Raw genomic sequence first — 9,691 nt, 5'->3', positions numbered from 1 at the left:
AAGTATAACCTCATAGCTTCAGAGGGGGCTAAGTGCAGAAAAATCTCACTTTTAATTTCTTTGATGATGCAGCTCAAAAGAGTAAATCCTGACTGGGGGTGTTAGGAGGCAGCAGAAGAAGAGGAAAAGGTGAATGTTATATTTAGATGTGTTATTAAATTCAATGTCAAGGCTAGTGCATGCTCCAACTTAATGTCAGGATTCTGTATATTTATGGATCTATAAAGGATCTAAGTCAGTAGTGCAGATAAGGGCACTTGTAAGAATTAAATTTCAAGCTTGACAACTTGTCACTTCACTTAAGGTTTTGCTTCTAAAGGTAATAACTTTGTCACTTTTAAGAGTGAAGACAATTCCTGTCAAAGAAAATGTTGATTAGATGAGTCTGTCTCGGCTGTAAAACAAAAGTTGTTGGGATTGTGTCTCTCTAAATGATCTACAAGGTTTTTATTAATTGATATTGTGTGACATGTCTCAAGTTTAAAATAGTAAGGAAGTAGTTTTGAGAAAATTGGAACTGTGTTTCTTCTCCTGTCATTAGTTCAATTGTATACAATCAAACGCAGAACAGTTTCCCTCAACTTCTTGAAATCAATGACTTACTTCCAGTTGTGCCTGACTCCTAAAACTTATATGGGTAAGACAAACCACTTCACATGGTCTTACAAATCACATATCCATTCAAATGTAAAGCAAATTCAAGCAAAATTTTTGGTAAAAGAAAATTACACACATTACGCACATTAATTCACACTTCCATCCACTTTTTATGAAAGCTTTAAGTTGATCAAGATAAAGAGTAACAGCGCTGGTCAATGCTATTGGTCCAATCCCAATCTCTGCTAAGTGTGTGCGGGCCCTGGTGCTTCCCTTTCCGAAGGGACTTCACCATATTCCAAAGTCAAATTGATGACGTATGAAATTTGGTTGTTCAGCTCCCCACAAAATGTACAAAACCCAAGCATAGACTGTGTCCTTTCCTCCTCTTTCTAAGCTGGTTTTCTCAATTACAACCCCACTTTCAGATTAAGAATTATACAATTGGTGTATTTTTAATTAGAAACTGCAGCTTTATGTGTGTTCGAGTACATTTTCTAGAGGTTGTATTTACAGCTGCTGCGATTTTATGGGTCTGTGAGCGTCCCAGTGGCTCGCTCAATAAGTCAGATACTGCTGCCTTGCTACTTCTTATCACAAGACATTTATTTTCTTCCTTCTTCTTTGGACAATAAAAACAAAACTGAACATTTATCAGAATCCTGTCCCTTTTTTTCCTCAAAAGAAGAAGAAAAGGTAAGTAAAAGGTGTGTTTGTGCGTTTTTTATGAAGAAAGAGATTTGAATCCTGCAACAAATTTGTTATTTTTAAGGTCATTGCCGTTACAGCCTCTAGCAAACAAATATGCTCCAAGTTTGCAAACATTTTATACCTCCACACAATCTTTTATCAGTTCGTCCACAGTCATTAAATCTGTTATTTCTCCTTCCAGATTACTGTAAAAAATATCCACAGCTCCAAATATGGAACCCATATATCTTCAGTTGCATAGATCTGGATGAGGCTGAATATTAATACAGGTCTTGCCACCCAAAAATAGTTCCATCCCACTTACTGTTCAAATCCATAAATGTAATGAGCCTTTGTGGATGGCGCTCACTTAGGATCTCTCTGCAGTATCTATCAGGGGTGTCCAGACTAATTTAAAAAGGGCAAAATTCAATTATCCTGAAAATACCTGAGGGCCGACTGCGCCTCCTCTCATACTTCTGTACCATAACAAATGCAATGCACTGTAACACTTTCCAATAGTAACATAGTTAAATTTAAGCCCCGCTCTAAACAGGTCTCTTCACTGTCAGATCAAAAAAGCAAACAGCAGCCAAGAATTCTTAACAGCTCCCCGAAGCTGAGAAATGTCTTTCTCACAGGTTCATTTAAACCAAGACTTTAACAGTGGAAAATCTTTCCAACACAAATTGAAAGGCTCAAACACTCAGAAACAAGGATATAAGAATTTCATACGACAAAGACACAGGTAACATTTTGAATCAAATAAGAGATGTGATACAAAGATGTGGATTGCAGTACATACACCAAGGGATCAGTTCTCGACATCAAGTGGTTCTTTTTCAAGTTCCTAACAGAGAATGTCTGCTCACACAAAAATATCAGGAGACAAACAAACTCTGAATTTTTTGGCAAATGGTAGCACTTCTGAAGATGTGCCTTTATCAAGCTGCCAACGAAAGCTAACAAGACGCGGGGAAGCAAGGACAGCTTTGAGCTACTTCACTTTGGAATACAAGCGGTCACTCATCGACAAGTTGTCGCACGTACTTTTATGTTTTATCTCAGAGCCTCTCTTTAAATTAGTATTCAGAGTTAAGACAAAATAAGCAAAACTATTTCACATTTCTGTAAATAAATAATGTTATTTCTATTGCTCCTGGCAACTCCCTTTTACAAGGAGTTTCCTGTCTGCCAGTGCAACTTGGAGGAAAACATTTAAAGAGGAAAGCTTTACTCGTCTTAGACTATGTCTGAATTAGGGATTAATAGTTATTACTTTCTTCGTCAATGAGCTAAATTGTATTGGTAAGACAATGTTACCAGTCTTATCTTTTAACTGTGTCTATACATATTTTGTATAGTATAATGGTGACCTTGTATTAATTGAAACCCGACCTCTCTCTCCTGTCAAACGGTCACAACATTAATTATGGTTCACATTTCTTTGTCTTACAAGTCCCTGGGGCTGGGACGTACTAATGAATTGAATATGAATAATTACCTGGTTCCAGCTGAGGTCAGTGTGTCTCTCTAAATCTAAGTTCAGTGAAACAGGAGGCATTCATTTACATACATGAGCAACAAAAAATGTGCCTGCATCTATAGTATTTAGCAGCTGTCCTGAAGAATGCTTTGAATTCCCATTCTTTAGTCACCATTGCTCCTGTTGTTGGTCTTGGATACATACTTCAAAACCATGTTGTAAAGAGTGTTAAAAAGGGTGAAAGGCAGGGAGGGAAAAACACCTCTTGGAAACATCCTGCTCCTCAAACTGACCACAAATTAGAATATATAAAGCCAGGCTGTTGAATAATAGTGTCCATATTGCTGAACAAGCAGCATCCGGAATGTAAATCAAAGATTAAAGACACATATACATCACTACTGACACAAAAATAATAATAATAAATAACATTAGTGCAGCGGAGAGACCAGTCATTCCTCCAAACACAAATACGCACTAACAATGGTCAGAGTTGTCATATTATTCTCTGCAAGAATTATACAACTGTACCATCTCTTGTAGTTATCGGAGTGCTGGAAAATGTGTTGTTTTATAATTTTCTTTTCTTTTCTTATTTACTCCAATCTACTGCAGTGTCATTGATTTATGATACACATACACAAGGGACAACAGGATTTTGTTTTGTTTGGAGATTTAGCACTTTTCAGTGGACAGGCAATGTTTGCAGAATACTGAACCTGAAGGCCACCCTGTCTTCTCCCATAAACAATGACCTTAAGTACAATAGAAAATGTCAAAAGGCAACTGCGTACATATTGTACTTTTAGTTTTTCCATTGATACCATCTACAGCCAGGAAGGAATAGGCTCAGTTTCAAGTTTCACAAGTCAGAAAAGAAAGTCTTGGCAAAAGCCCTTAAAAGAAGAATGTATGAATCCAGTCATGATTAGATCCAGGCTGACAATAAATGTATGCATCAGTATTCCTTTTCGTCAAATGGCTTGCTTTCTCTTACTTGTCAGTTGTAGGGTGCTAGAGATAACACAAAGGTCATGGGTTCAATGCCTATAATTGCAGGGAAAGATTTTTTTTTTTAAATCAGAGGCTGGTGCTGGCTAATGAAACAGAGAGAAGATAATGTGCTAAAAGTGCAATCTGCCACGAAAAGAAATTGGTTGAAAGATTATTGATTATACATTATGCTGTAAATCTTATATAGATGAAGCACCCCAATGGAAAAGGCAAAACCCTTAGAAATTACAGTTTTACCTTTTTACCCTATTTATATGTGGGACTAAATTTGTTTGGAAGCTTGTCCAAAGCATTCCGGGTCACATACCCGCTGCTCCGTCTGTTAAATTCACTTTCTCTTTTGTGAAGTTTGGGGTGCATCTATGTGAATCAAAGTAATGACCAATTGCACAAGTATCACTTCTCACTTGGTTCACACCATTTACTGTTACTGTGGAACTTTCAAACTCTTACATTATGCTAAGCAATTCAGCTAATATCTTGCCAGGCTTAAGCTAATGCTACAAACACATGTACAGAATTCTAGCATATCAATGCTGGCTTTGTGTATGTTTATTGCATTTAGCAGTTGCTATTTCAGTTGTTTGTTCTTCATAATTGAGTATTTTCAAGCGTTAAGTTTCTACGTGAATTCTATCTTGGTGTAAAACCTGGCTAACAGGCTGTACTCCATGTACATTTTATGGACATCATCCATTTCTTATGTTGGAGCTCTACCTTTGGACTGTGTGTAGTATTGCAGCTAAATTCTGTTGATAATTTCTGGATACCTTTTGGTTCGCGAAAACCATTTGCATAAACCAAGAAAGAGAAGAAACATCCCAAAATGTGAACAAAGACATCCTTTGCACGACCACGTGGCCTAATGGACAAGGCGTCTGACTTCGGATCAGAAGATTGAGGGTTCGAGTCCCTTCGTGGTTGAAAGACCAGCTTTATATGAGGCAATACCCCCAGAAATTACACTTTTACTTTCTTACCTGATTTATTTCTCGGACAAATTTGGAAACTTGTCCAAAACAGGCCGGTTAGCTCAGATGGTTAGAGCGTGGTGCTAATAACGCCAAGGTCATGGGTTCGATCCCCATACTGGCCATTGACTGAGAGATGGATGTAACGGTGCGGCCAACAGTCATTCCTTTAAAAGCTTATCAAAGACTGATGTCAGCTATCTTCTGAATTCAAACGTGCCTGACCAACAAAAGAGAATCTTTCTCCTGCTTTGGTTCTCAGGAAACCACTTGCACAAACCAATAAAGAGAAGAAACATTCCAAAATGTGAACAAAGACATGCTTTGCACGACCACGTGGCCTAATGGACAAGGCGTCTGACTTCGGATCAGAAGATTGAGGGTTCGAGTCCCTTCGTGGTTGAAAGACCAGCTTTATATGAGGCAATACCCCAAGAATTTACACTTTTACTTTCTTACCAGATTTACTTGTCGGACAAATTTGGAAACTTGTCCAAAGCAGGCCGGTTAGCTCAGATGGTTAGAGCGTGGTGCTAATAACGCCAAGGTCATGGGTTCGATCCCCATACTGGCCATTGACTGAGAGATGGATGTAACAGTGCGACCAACAGTCAATTCTTTAAAAGCTTATCAAAGACTGATGTCAGCTTTGATCTGAATTCAAACGTGCCTTACCAACAGAAGAGAATCTTTCTCCTGCTTTGGTTCTCACGAAACCACTTGCACAAACCAGTCAAGAGAAGAAACATCCCAAAATGTGAACAAAGACATGCTTTGCACGACCACGTGGCCTAATGGACAAGGCGTCTGACTTCGGATCAGAAGATTGAGGGTTCAAGTCCCTTCGTGGTTGAAAGACCAGCTTTATATGAGGCAATACCCCCAGAAATTACACTTTTACTTTCTTACCTGATTTATTTGGCGGACAAATTTGGAAACTTGTCCAAAACAGGCCGGTTAGCTCAGATGGTTAGAGCGTGGTGCTAATAACGCCAAGGTCATGGGTTCGATCCCCATACTGGCCATTGACTGAGAGATGGATGTAACGGTGCGGCCAACAGTCATTCCTTTAAAAGCTTATCAAAGACTGATGTCAGCTTTGATCTGAATTCAAACGTGCCTGACCAACAAAAGAGAATCTTTATCCTGCTTTGGTTCTCAGGAAACCACTTGCACAAACCAGTCAAGAGAAGAAACATCCCAAAATGTGAACAAAGACATGCTTTGCACGACCACGTGGCCTAATGGACAAGGCGTCTGACTTCGGATCAGAAGATTGAGGGTTCGAGTCCCTTCGTGGTTGAAAGACCAGCTTTATATGAGGCAATACCCCCAGAAATTACACTTTTACTTTCTTACCTGATTTATTTCTCGGACAAATTTGGAAACTTGTCCAAAACAGGCCGGTTAGCTCAGATGGTTAGAGCGTGGTGCTAATAACGCCAAGGTCATGGGTTCGATCCCCATACTGGCCATTGACTGAGAGATGGATGTAACAGTGCGGCCAACAGTCATTCCTTTAAAAGCTTATCAAAGACTGATGTCAGCTATCATCTGAATTCAAACGTGCCTGACCAACAAAAGACAATCTTTCTCCTGCTTTGGTTCTCAGGAAACCACTTGCACAAACCAGTCAAGAGAAGAAACATCCCAAAATGTGAACAAAGACATGCTTTGCACGACCACGTGGCCTAATGGACAAGGCGTCTGACTTCAGATCAGAAGATTGAGGGTTCGAGTCCCTTCGTGGTTGAAAGACCAGCTTTATATGAGGCAATACCCCCAGAAATTACACTTTTACTTTCTTACCTGATTTATTTCTCGGACAAATTTGGAGACTTGTCCAAAACAGGCCGGTTAGCTCAGATGGTTAGAGCGTGGTGCTAATAACGCCAAGGTCATGGGTTCGATCCCCATACTGGCCATTGACTGAGAGATGGATGTAACGGAGTGGCCAACAGTCAATTCTTTAAAAGCTTATCAAAGACTGATGTCAGCTTTGATCTGAATTCAAACGTGCCTGACCAACAGAAGAGAATCTTTCTCCTGCTTTGGTTCTCAGGAAACCACTTGCACAAACCAGTCAAGAGAAGAAACATCCCAAAATGTGAACAAAGACATGCTTTGCACGACCACGTGGCCTAATGGACAAGGCGTCTGACTTCGGATCAGAAGATTGAGGGTTCGAGTCCCTTCGTGGTTGAAAGACCAGCTTTATATGAGGCAATACCCCCAGAAATTACACTTTTACTTTCTTACCTGATTTATTTCTCGGACAAATTTGGAAACTTGTCCAAAACAGGCCGGTTAGCTCAGATGGTTAGAGCGTGGTGCTAATAACGCCAAGGTCATGGGTTTGATCCCCATACTGGCCATTGACTGAGAGATGGATGTAACGGTGCGGCCAACAGTCATTCCTTTAAAAGCTTATCAAAGACTGATGTCAGCTATCATCTGAATTCAAACGTGCCTGACCAACAAAAGACAATCTTTCTCCTGCTTTGGTTCTCAGGAAACCACTTGCACAAACCAGTCAAGAGAAGAAACATCCCAAAATGTGAACAAAGACATGCTTTGCACGACCACGTGGCCTAATGGACAAGGCGTCTGACTTCGGATCAGAAGATTGAGGGTTCGAGTCCCTTCGTGGTTGAAAGACCAGCTTTATATGAGGCAATACCCCCAGAAATTACACTTTTACTTTCTTACCTGATTTATTTGTCGGACAAATTTGGAAACTTGTCCAAAACAGGCCGGTTAGCTCAGATGGTTCGAGCGTGGTGCTAATAACGCCAAGGTCATGGGTTCGATCCCCATACTGGCCATTGACTGAGAGATGGATGTAACGGTGCGGCCAACAGTCATTCCTTTAAAAGCTTATCAAAGACTGATGTCAGCTTTGATCTGAATTCAAACGTGCCTGACCAACAAAAGACAATCTTTATCCTGCTTTGGTTCTCAGGAAACCACTTGCACAAACCAGTCAAGAGAAGAAACATCCCAAAATGTGAACAAAGACATGCTTTGCACGACCACGTGGCCTAATGGACAAGGCGTCTGACTTCGGATCAGAAGATTGAGGGTTCAAGTCCCTTCGTGGTTGAAAGACCAGCTTTATATGAGGCAATACCCCCAGAAATTACACTTTTACTTTCTTACCTGATTTATTTGCCGGACAAATTTGGAAACTTGTCCAAAACAGGCCGGTTAGCTCAGATGGTTAGAGCGTGGTGCTAATAACGCCAAGGTCATGGGTTCGATCCCCATACTGGCCATTGACTGAGAGATGGATGTAACGGTGCGGCCAACAGTCATTCCTTTAAAAGCTTATCAAAGACTGATGTCAGCTTTGATCTGAATTCAAACGTGCCTGACCAACAAAAGAGAATCTTTATCCTGCTTTGGTTCTCAGGAAACCACTTGCACAAACCAGTCAAGAGAAGAAACATCCCAAAATGTGAACAAAGACATGCTTTGCACGACCACGTGGCCTAATGGACAAGGCGTCTGACTTCGGATCAGAAGATTGAGGGTTCGAGTCCCTTCGTGGTTGAAAGACCAGCTTTATATGAGGCAATACCCCCAGAAATTACACTTTTACTTTCTTACCTGATTTATTTCTCGGACAAATTTGGAAACTTGTCCAAAACAGGCCGGTTAGCTCAGATGGTTAGAGCGTGGTGCTAATAACGCCAAGGTCATGGGTTCGATCCCCATACTGGCCATTGACTGAGAGATGGATGTAACGGTGCGGCCAACAGTCATTCCTTTAAAAGCTTATCAAAGACTGATGTCAGCTATCATCTGAATTCAAACGTGCCTGACCAACAAAAGACAATCTTTCTCCTGCTTTGGTTCTCAGGAAACCACTTGCACAAACCAGTCAAGAGAAGAAACATCCCAAAATGTGAACAAAGACATGCTTTGCACGACCACGTGGCCTAATGGACAAGGCGTCTGACTTCGGATCAGAAGATTGAGGGTTCGAGTCCCTTCGTGGTTGAAAGACCAGCTTTATATGAGGCAATACCCCCAGAAATTACACTTTTACTTTCTTACCTGATTTATTTCTCGGACAAATTTGGAGACTTGTCCAAAACAGGCCGGTTAGCTCAGATGGTTAGAGCGTGGTGCTAATAACGCCAAGGTCATGGGTTCGATCCCCATACTGGCCATTGACTGAGAGATGGATGTAACGGAGTGGCCAACAGTCAATTCTTTAAAAGCTTATCAAAGACTGATGTCAGCTTTGATCTGAATTCAAACGTGCCTGACCAACAGAAGAGAATCTTTCTCCTGCTTTGGTTCTCAGGAAACCACTTGCACAAACCAGTCAAGAGAAGAAACATCCCAAAATGTGAACAAAGACATGCTTTGCACGACCACGTGGCCTAATGGACAAGGCGTCTGACTTCGGATCAGAAGATTGAGGGTTCGAGTCCCTTCGTGGTTGAAAGACCAGCTTTATATGAGGCAATACCCCCAGAAATTACACTTTTACTTTCTTACCTGATTTATTTCTCGGACAAATTTGGAAACTTGTCCAAAACAGGCCGGTTAGCTCAGATGGTTAGAGCGTGGTGCTAATAACGCCAAGGTCATGGGTTTGATCCCCATACTGGCCATTGACTGAGAGATGGATGTAACGGTGCGGCCAACAGTCATTCCTTTAAAAGCTTATCAAAGACTGATGTCAGCTATCATCTGAATTCAAACGTGCCTGACCAACAAAAGAGAATCTTTCTCCTGCTTTGGTTCTCAGGAAACCACTTGCACAAACCAGTCAAGAGAAGAAACATCCCAAAATGTGAACAAAGACATGCTTTGCACGACCACGTGGCCTAATGGACAAGGCGTCTGACTTCGGATCAGAAGATTGAGGGTTCGAGTCCCTTCGTGGTTGAAAGACCAGCTTTATATGAGGCAATACCCC

The 9,691-nt window shown here is 40.9% G+C and overlaps 22 non-coding genes across 22 annotated transcripts; all 22 read left to right on the top strand.

Moving 5' to 3' along the window:
* The first annotated feature begins 4,638 nt into the window (after positions 1-4,638).
* trnar-ucg (transfer RNA arginine (anticodon UCG)) lies at positions 4,639-4,711 on the top strand. Its single transcript has one exon. It is a non-coding gene; the product is annotated as a tRNA-Arg (tRNA).
* A 98-nt stretch (positions 4,712-4,809) lies between these two features.
* trnai-aau (transfer RNA isoleucine (anticodon AAU)) lies at positions 4,810-4,883 on the top strand. The gene has a single exon. It is a non-coding gene; the product is annotated as a tRNA-Ile (tRNA).
* A 205-nt stretch (positions 4,884-5,088) lies between these two features.
* Positions 5,089-5,161, top strand: trnar-ucg (transfer RNA arginine (anticodon UCG)). Its single transcript has one exon. It is a non-coding gene; the product is annotated as a tRNA-Arg (tRNA).
* A 98-nt stretch (positions 5,162-5,259) lies between these two features.
* Positions 5,260-5,333, top strand: trnai-aau (transfer RNA isoleucine (anticodon AAU)). Its single transcript has one exon. It is a non-coding gene; the product is annotated as a tRNA-Ile (tRNA).
* Positions 5,334-5,538: 205 nt separating this feature from the next.
* On the top strand, positions 5,539-5,611 carry trnar-ucg (transfer RNA arginine (anticodon UCG)). The gene has a single exon. It is a non-coding gene; the product is annotated as a tRNA-Arg (tRNA).
* A 98-nt stretch (positions 5,612-5,709) lies between these two features.
* trnai-aau (transfer RNA isoleucine (anticodon AAU)) lies at positions 5,710-5,783 on the top strand. The gene has a single exon. It is a non-coding gene; the product is annotated as a tRNA-Ile (tRNA).
* Positions 5,784-5,988: 205 nt separating this feature from the next.
* On the top strand, positions 5,989-6,061 carry trnar-ucg (transfer RNA arginine (anticodon UCG)). The gene has a single exon. It is a non-coding gene; the product is annotated as a tRNA-Arg (tRNA).
* A 98-nt stretch (positions 6,062-6,159) lies between these two features.
* Positions 6,160-6,233, top strand: trnai-aau (transfer RNA isoleucine (anticodon AAU)). Its single transcript has one exon. It is a non-coding gene; the product is annotated as a tRNA-Ile (tRNA).
* A 376-nt stretch (positions 6,234-6,609) lies between these two features.
* Positions 6,610-6,683, top strand: trnai-aau (transfer RNA isoleucine (anticodon AAU)). The gene has a single exon. It is a non-coding gene; the product is annotated as a tRNA-Ile (tRNA).
* A 205-nt stretch (positions 6,684-6,888) lies between these two features.
* Positions 6,889-6,961, top strand: trnar-ucg (transfer RNA arginine (anticodon UCG)). The gene has a single exon. It is a non-coding gene; the product is annotated as a tRNA-Arg (tRNA).
* A 98-nt stretch (positions 6,962-7,059) lies between these two features.
* trnai-aau (transfer RNA isoleucine (anticodon AAU)) lies at positions 7,060-7,133 on the top strand. The gene has a single exon. It is a non-coding gene; the product is annotated as a tRNA-Ile (tRNA).
* Positions 7,134-7,338: 205 nt separating this feature from the next.
* On the top strand, positions 7,339-7,411 carry trnar-ucg (transfer RNA arginine (anticodon UCG)). Its single transcript has one exon. It is a non-coding gene; the product is annotated as a tRNA-Arg (tRNA).
* Positions 7,412-7,509: 98 nt separating this feature from the next.
* Positions 7,510-7,583, top strand: trnai-aau (transfer RNA isoleucine (anticodon AAU)). Its single transcript has one exon. It is a non-coding gene; the product is annotated as a tRNA-Ile (tRNA).
* Positions 7,584-7,788: 205 nt separating this feature from the next.
* On the top strand, positions 7,789-7,861 carry trnar-ucg (transfer RNA arginine (anticodon UCG)). The gene has a single exon. It is a non-coding gene; the product is annotated as a tRNA-Arg (tRNA).
* Positions 7,862-7,959: 98 nt separating this feature from the next.
* On the top strand, positions 7,960-8,033 carry trnai-aau (transfer RNA isoleucine (anticodon AAU)). Its single transcript has one exon. It is a non-coding gene; the product is annotated as a tRNA-Ile (tRNA).
* Positions 8,034-8,238: 205 nt separating this feature from the next.
* trnar-ucg (transfer RNA arginine (anticodon UCG)) lies at positions 8,239-8,311 on the top strand. Its single transcript has one exon. It is a non-coding gene; the product is annotated as a tRNA-Arg (tRNA).
* A 98-nt stretch (positions 8,312-8,409) lies between these two features.
* trnai-aau (transfer RNA isoleucine (anticodon AAU)) lies at positions 8,410-8,483 on the top strand. Its single transcript has one exon. It is a non-coding gene; the product is annotated as a tRNA-Ile (tRNA).
* Positions 8,484-8,688: 205 nt separating this feature from the next.
* trnar-ucg (transfer RNA arginine (anticodon UCG)) lies at positions 8,689-8,761 on the top strand. Its single transcript has one exon. It is a non-coding gene; the product is annotated as a tRNA-Arg (tRNA).
* A 98-nt stretch (positions 8,762-8,859) lies between these two features.
* trnai-aau (transfer RNA isoleucine (anticodon AAU)) lies at positions 8,860-8,933 on the top strand. Its single transcript has one exon. It is a non-coding gene; the product is annotated as a tRNA-Ile (tRNA).
* A 205-nt stretch (positions 8,934-9,138) lies between these two features.
* Positions 9,139-9,211, top strand: trnar-ucg (transfer RNA arginine (anticodon UCG)). The gene has a single exon. It is a non-coding gene; the product is annotated as a tRNA-Arg (tRNA).
* A 98-nt stretch (positions 9,212-9,309) lies between these two features.
* Positions 9,310-9,383, top strand: trnai-aau (transfer RNA isoleucine (anticodon AAU)). The gene has a single exon. It is a non-coding gene; the product is annotated as a tRNA-Ile (tRNA).
* Positions 9,384-9,588: 205 nt separating this feature from the next.
* On the top strand, positions 9,589-9,661 carry trnar-ucg (transfer RNA arginine (anticodon UCG)). The gene has a single exon. It is a non-coding gene; the product is annotated as a tRNA-Arg (tRNA).
* The last annotated feature ends 30 nt before the right edge of the window (positions 9,662-9,691 follow it).

The sequence above is a fragment of the Semicossyphus pulcher genome, unplaced genomic scaffold (genome assembly GCF_022749685.1).
Source record: "Semicossyphus pulcher isolate SPU_LCO1_2020_fin unplaced genomic scaffold, fSemPul1.0.p SCAF_24, whole genome shotgun sequence".
Lineage (NCBI taxonomy): Eukaryota > Metazoa > Chordata > Actinopteri > Labriformes > Labridae > Semicossyphus > Semicossyphus pulcher.
Note: the sequence above shows the minus strand (reverse complement) of the source record. Positions and strands in the feature narration are given on the sequence as shown.